The sequence below is a fragment of the Amia ocellicauda genome, chromosome 11, assembly GCF_036373705.1.
Source record: "Amia ocellicauda isolate fAmiCal2 chromosome 11, fAmiCal2.hap1, whole genome shotgun sequence".
Taxonomy (NCBI): Eukaryota; Metazoa; Chordata; class Actinopteri; order Amiiformes; family Amiidae; genus Amia; species Amia ocellicauda.
In genome coordinates, this window is record NC_089860.1 from 469,803 (window position 1) to 475,339 (window position 5,537).

The 5,537-nt window shown below is 45.5% G+C and overlaps 2 non-coding genes across 2 annotated transcripts; both read right to left on the reverse strand.

The window, feature by feature from the left end:
• Positions 1-1,600: 1,600 nt before the first annotated feature.
• Positions 1,601-1,673, reverse strand: trnav-cac (transfer RNA valine (anticodon CAC)). Its single transcript has one exon. It is a non-coding gene; the product is annotated as a tRNA-Val (tRNA).
• A 2,158-nt stretch (positions 1,674-3,831) lies between these two features.
• On the reverse strand, positions 3,832-3,904 carry trnav-aac (transfer RNA valine (anticodon AAC)). The gene has a single exon. It is a non-coding gene; the product is annotated as a tRNA-Val (tRNA).
• Between the last annotated feature and the right edge of the window lie 1,633 nt (positions 3,905-5,537).

Here is a 5,537-nt window from a genome sequence, read left to right on the forward strand (position 1 = left end):
CAACACGCTCTGAGTCAATGAAAATAATCTGAAGACTTGCCTAAAAACTCGTTTAAATCGAAGTCGCTGATGTTGTTTCCGGACATTGTTGATCTTTAGTCTTAAATCGAAAGGTCAGTATGAGTCTGTCGAGCTGAAGACCAGACCTTCATACTTATACTGATGGCCACATGCCGGATCTGCTTGTAAGGCATTGTTCTGGTCTGGCCTTTGTGCATCAAGACCTATAGTCAACAAACCACTAAGAATATTGCAGGCCTTTATAAGCGCTAAAAAACAACCTGAGCCAAGAAACTAACTATAAAGATCTAAAATAACTAGCGCTTTTACAGTGATTTTTTTTTTTTTTTTAATAGCGATGCTTTGTTTGGTATTAAACAAGTCACAAACTACTCAGAACAGCGTTTATCCCCGCAAAAGAGATATTTGGGTTTATTTTACAAAGCTTATAAATTATATAGGTTAAAAGTATTCTGAATGTTTTGATACCACATGCCATACGTACTGTTGTCTGAGCCCACCCCCGCCACCCATGGTGTGAGTGATTTAGCCTTGAGTGTTGTGATCTATTTAGCATTGAGTGATCAGTTGTTTTTATTTTTTAAACGATTCCTTATCATCAGGGATTGAGACTGCTAAAATACCTTAAAAGCATATCCTTATCTTAAGTCTAACTCTTATGAGCTTTAAGACCCTAGAATGTATTTAAGTAAAACGACTGAACACATTATGTGAGAGATAAAATATAACCACAGCTTTTTTTTTTTTTTTTTTACAAAAACAATTAACCTATACACACAAACACCCACACACACACCCTCTTTTTTAATTTTATTTTTAATTAAATTTGAGGGGAGAGACAGAGCCAGATACAGTGTGGATAACATAAGTACCCTATGCAAAACAGGCATTGTTAGGACCTGGGATCATAACAGACAACAGAACTTGTTGATCTTATAAAATGATTGGGCGAGAGAGAGAGAGAGACAGACAGAGACAGTGTGAATATGATAAACGCACTATTCAAAACTGGCATTGTTAAGACCTGGGACCATTACAGACAACAGAACTTGTTGATCTTATAACGGTTTAGATTTACTAAACCATTACATGTATATTTAAAAAAGACCCCCAAACACTACAGGAAGAGCCGACCCATTCACACTCTACAGTTGACCAACAAGAAAAACAAGAACAACAGGTTATGGGCGGCCTTGTTGTTCAGGGTTTTATGGGTGTACACTTTCTGACGGATATGACGTAGGAATAATTAAGGAAATAACTCTACCTAAAATCACGCCTCCCAATTATGACGTAGGAATATTAATAAGCTTAGGGCATACGTCATAACAAAATAGGCCGCGCCCATAAAACCCTACTATCTACTCATAAGAGTAACAGCAATGTCGCCGATCCTGCTACGGTCGTATTGTAACAGCAACAACATGTATCGATTTTAAAACTGTCAGTTCCAGCGCCTCGCAAAGCTACCCTTCTGTGATTGTTTGTTCTCAAGGTCAGGATTTCTTGACACTCCGAGGGATGGCCGGCCGCGTTACAGGGACAGATAACACGGCACTAGCACGCGTGCACCGCGGGTTGTTTCCGCCCGGTTTCGAACCAGGGACCTTTCGCGTGTGAGGCGAACGTGATAGCCACTACACTACGGAAACCGACCTGTCCTGGTGTTTCGAATGGCTCCCATCGAAGCCGGCTGGTAAAACGCACACAGGCGTTTCCCGTGGGCCAGCCTGTGAGATAAAGGTTTCTATTTTCACTGACCTATTTTGCATTGCTCAAGGACACATCAGGACACTTTGGAAACTCTTTCAAAGGAAGAACGCCCTGAGCTATGACAAGACTTACACTTACCCCAACAAGGTGATGCTCAATGGCTTGTTCAAACAGCTGCTGCTCGTCTTGTGCCACCATCAGACAATCACAGAGCTATTGTGCCTTCTACACCTTACGGTAGCTTTACTTTAACAATAATAATGACGGCGACCACGACGACAAAAAGAAAAACAAGAACAACAACAACAACAACAACAACAATAACATCATCATCAGATTTTAATTAAAAGTGGCTACACCAGCGTTTACAATTTCAACCTGTCGACGGACGGACGCTCTGAGTCCAACAATTTCGGGAACTCCAATGAAGGAAAGCCACCTACCACCTCCGGGGAACCACGAGGGCAAGCAGGACGAAAAGGGCCGGCCCACAGCAGGCTCTTTCCGCCCGGTTTCAAACCGGGGACCTTTCGTGCGTTAGGCGAACGTGATAGCCACTACACTACGGAAACCAACCCGTCCTGGTGTTTCGAATAACTCCTATCGAAGCCGGCTGGTAAAATGCACACAGGCGTTTCCCGTGGGCCAGCCTGTGAGATAAAGGTTTCTATTTTCACTGACCTATTTTGCATTGCTCAAGGGCACATCAGGACACTTTGGAAACTCTTTCAAAGGAAGAACGCCCTGAGCAATGACAAGACTTACACTTACCCCAACAAGGTGATGCTCAATGGCTTGTTCAAACAGCTGCTGCTCGTCTTGTGCCACCATCAGACAATCACAGAGCTATTGTGCCTTCTACACCTTACGGTAGCAACAAATCTAACTACTGCTTTACTTTAACATTAATAATGACGGCGACTACGACGACAACAAGAACAACAACAACAACAACAACATCAACAAGAACAACAACAACATCATCATCATCATCAGATTTTAATTAAAAGTGGCTACACCAGCGTTTACAATTTCAACCTGTCGACGGACGGACGCTCTGAGTGCACCGATTTCGGGATACTTCGGAAACTCTTTCAAAGGCAGGACGCCCTGCGATCAGACAGTGCCTGCACTTAGCCCAACAAGGTGATGCTGAATGGCTTGTTCAAACGGCTGGTGGTCTTCCGTCACCACCAGACTATCAGAGCTATTTTGCGCCTTCAACTACATAAGAGTAACAGCAATGTCACCGATCCTGCTACGGTCGTATTGCAACAGCAACGACATGTATCGATTTTAAAAGTGTCAGTTCCAGCGCCTCGCAAAGCTACCCTTCTGCGATCATTTGTTCTCAAGGTCAGGATTTCTTGCCACTCCGAGGAAGAGAAAACGACGGCCGGCCATGGGGCAGAGAGATGAGGACGGGTAACACGGCACTGGCACGCGTGCACCGCGGGTTGTTTCCGCCAAGTTTCGAACCAGGGACTTTTCGCGTGTGAGGCGAACATGATAGCCACTACACTACAGAAACCAACCTGTCCTGGGGTTTCGATTGGCTCCCATCGAAGCAGGCTGGTAAAACGCGCACAGGCGTTTCCCGTGGGCCTGCCTGTGAGATAAAGGTTTCTATTTTCACTGACCTATATTGCATTGCTCAAGGGCACATCAGGACACTTTGGAAACTCTTTTAAAGGAAGAATGCCCTGAGCTATGACAAGACTTACACTTACCCCAACAAGGTGATGCTCAATGGCTTGTTCAAACAGCTGCTGCTCGTCTTGTGCCACCATCAGACAATCACAGAGCTATTGTGCCTTCTACACCTTACGGTAGCAACAAATCTAACTACTGCTTTACTTTAACAATAATAATGACGGCGATCACGATGACAACAAGAACAACAACAACAACATCATCATCATCATCATCATCAGATTTTAATTAAAAGTGGCTACACCAGCGTTTACAATTTCAACCTGTCGACGGACGGACGCTCTGAGAGCACCGATTTCGGGCACTCCAATGAAGAAAAGCTACCCACCGCCTCCGGGGAACCACGAGGGCAAACAGGACGAAAAGGGCCGGCCCACAGCAGGCTGTTTCCGCCCGGTTTCGAACCGGGGACCTTTCGCGTGTTAGGCGAACGTGATAACCGCTACACTACGGAAACTGACACCGCCATGTCTTGCTTCAAACGGTTACCGTTGAAGCCTGCTGGTAAAACGGGCTCAGGCATTTCAGGTCGGCTAGACTGTGAGATGGCGTCTGAAGTGCCGCGAAAGGATGCCATTTTCACAGACCTGTTTGGCATTGCTAAAGGGCACATCAGGACACTTCGGAAACTCTTTCAAAGGCAGGACGCCCTGCGCTCTGACAGTGCCTGCACTTAGCCCAACAAGGTGATGCTGAATGGCTTGTTCAAACGGCTGGTGGTCTTCCGTCACCACCAGACTATCAGAGCTATACTGCGCCTTCAACTACATAAGAGTAGATAGTAGGGTTTTTTGGGCGCGGCCTATTTTGTTATGACGTATGCCCTAAGCTTATTAATATTCCTACGTCATAATTGGGGGGCGTGATTTTAGGTAGAGTTATTTCCTTAATTATTCCTACGTCATATCCGTCAGAAAGTGTACACCCATAAAACCCTGAACATCAAGGCCACCCATAAATACCCCCACCCCTCTGAAGGCAACGCCCCGAAACTCTCCTCTCTATTTAAGAACCCGCGCTGCTTTTAGGCAATACCTCTTTAATTCTCAGCATCAGAAACATCCCGCTTCTTCAACATGTCCAGCGACATCAACATGAAACCCCGCAAGAAACAATCCCGGGCAAGGGTTCCTGTACTCACCAATTTGAAGATTGAATGCTCCTGGGTGTTGTTCTGGGGGGCTCGACGGGGTTACCGCTTTAAAAGGGATCCCAGCTATGTTGGAGTGGAGCTTTTTGCTTTGGGAGAGAAGGAGGGTACGTTGGAACCTTTTGAGACGGTAATTGAATACTCTTATGAGGACTGGTTGAAGGTGATGGCCTGGAGAGATCTGGGGCTTGTGGATAAGACTCTAGAAGGCTTGCAAGAGGGTCCAAGAGAATGCGAAATGGAGTCTCCGACTCAGGGTTTTGAAAGGTGTGAATGGGAAAGCTTGCAGAACTACGGTAGAGTGGTGAAGAGTCTATCTCTAACTACAGATCGTAAGGTTTTGTTTAGCAGTACCCTGATTACAAACCCTATTGAAGGGGGTGTGGAGGATCCAGAAAAACAGGTTACTGAAATTATGTTTAACGCCGTGGACTGGCCGTTCTTGAAAGAGGTCATAAACTGTATAAATGATGGTTTTGACATCTTGACCAAATGTTCGCAACTGGATTTGGTTAGAAGGAGAATATGCTGGATTATGGATTATATATCCCCCTTGAATGACGACGACGATGATAAAACAGACGACGTGTGGGGTTTTGGAGGGGGGTCTGACGGCTCAGGGGCTACTCTCTTCTAAGAGGGCGGTGTGTCGTGACGTAGTGAAGAGATAGGATAAAAGGCGCAACAATTCAATCATGGTTGAAAATTAAAGAGAATGTCTTACCTGAAAGCTGCGGACGTCGACAGGCTCTACAGGCCTCTTCAAACCCGGGATCACCCCTGGTTCTATTCCCCAGATTTTGTATACACTCTGGAACCCTTTGACTGCGGTTACTCTCCAAGACCTCAGACCCTGGACTGCTTCTGCAACTGGTTCTGTCATCAACACTCTGCAGCTAACCTGAGAGCGCTATTACACCATGTGCTTGACAGAAAAGTA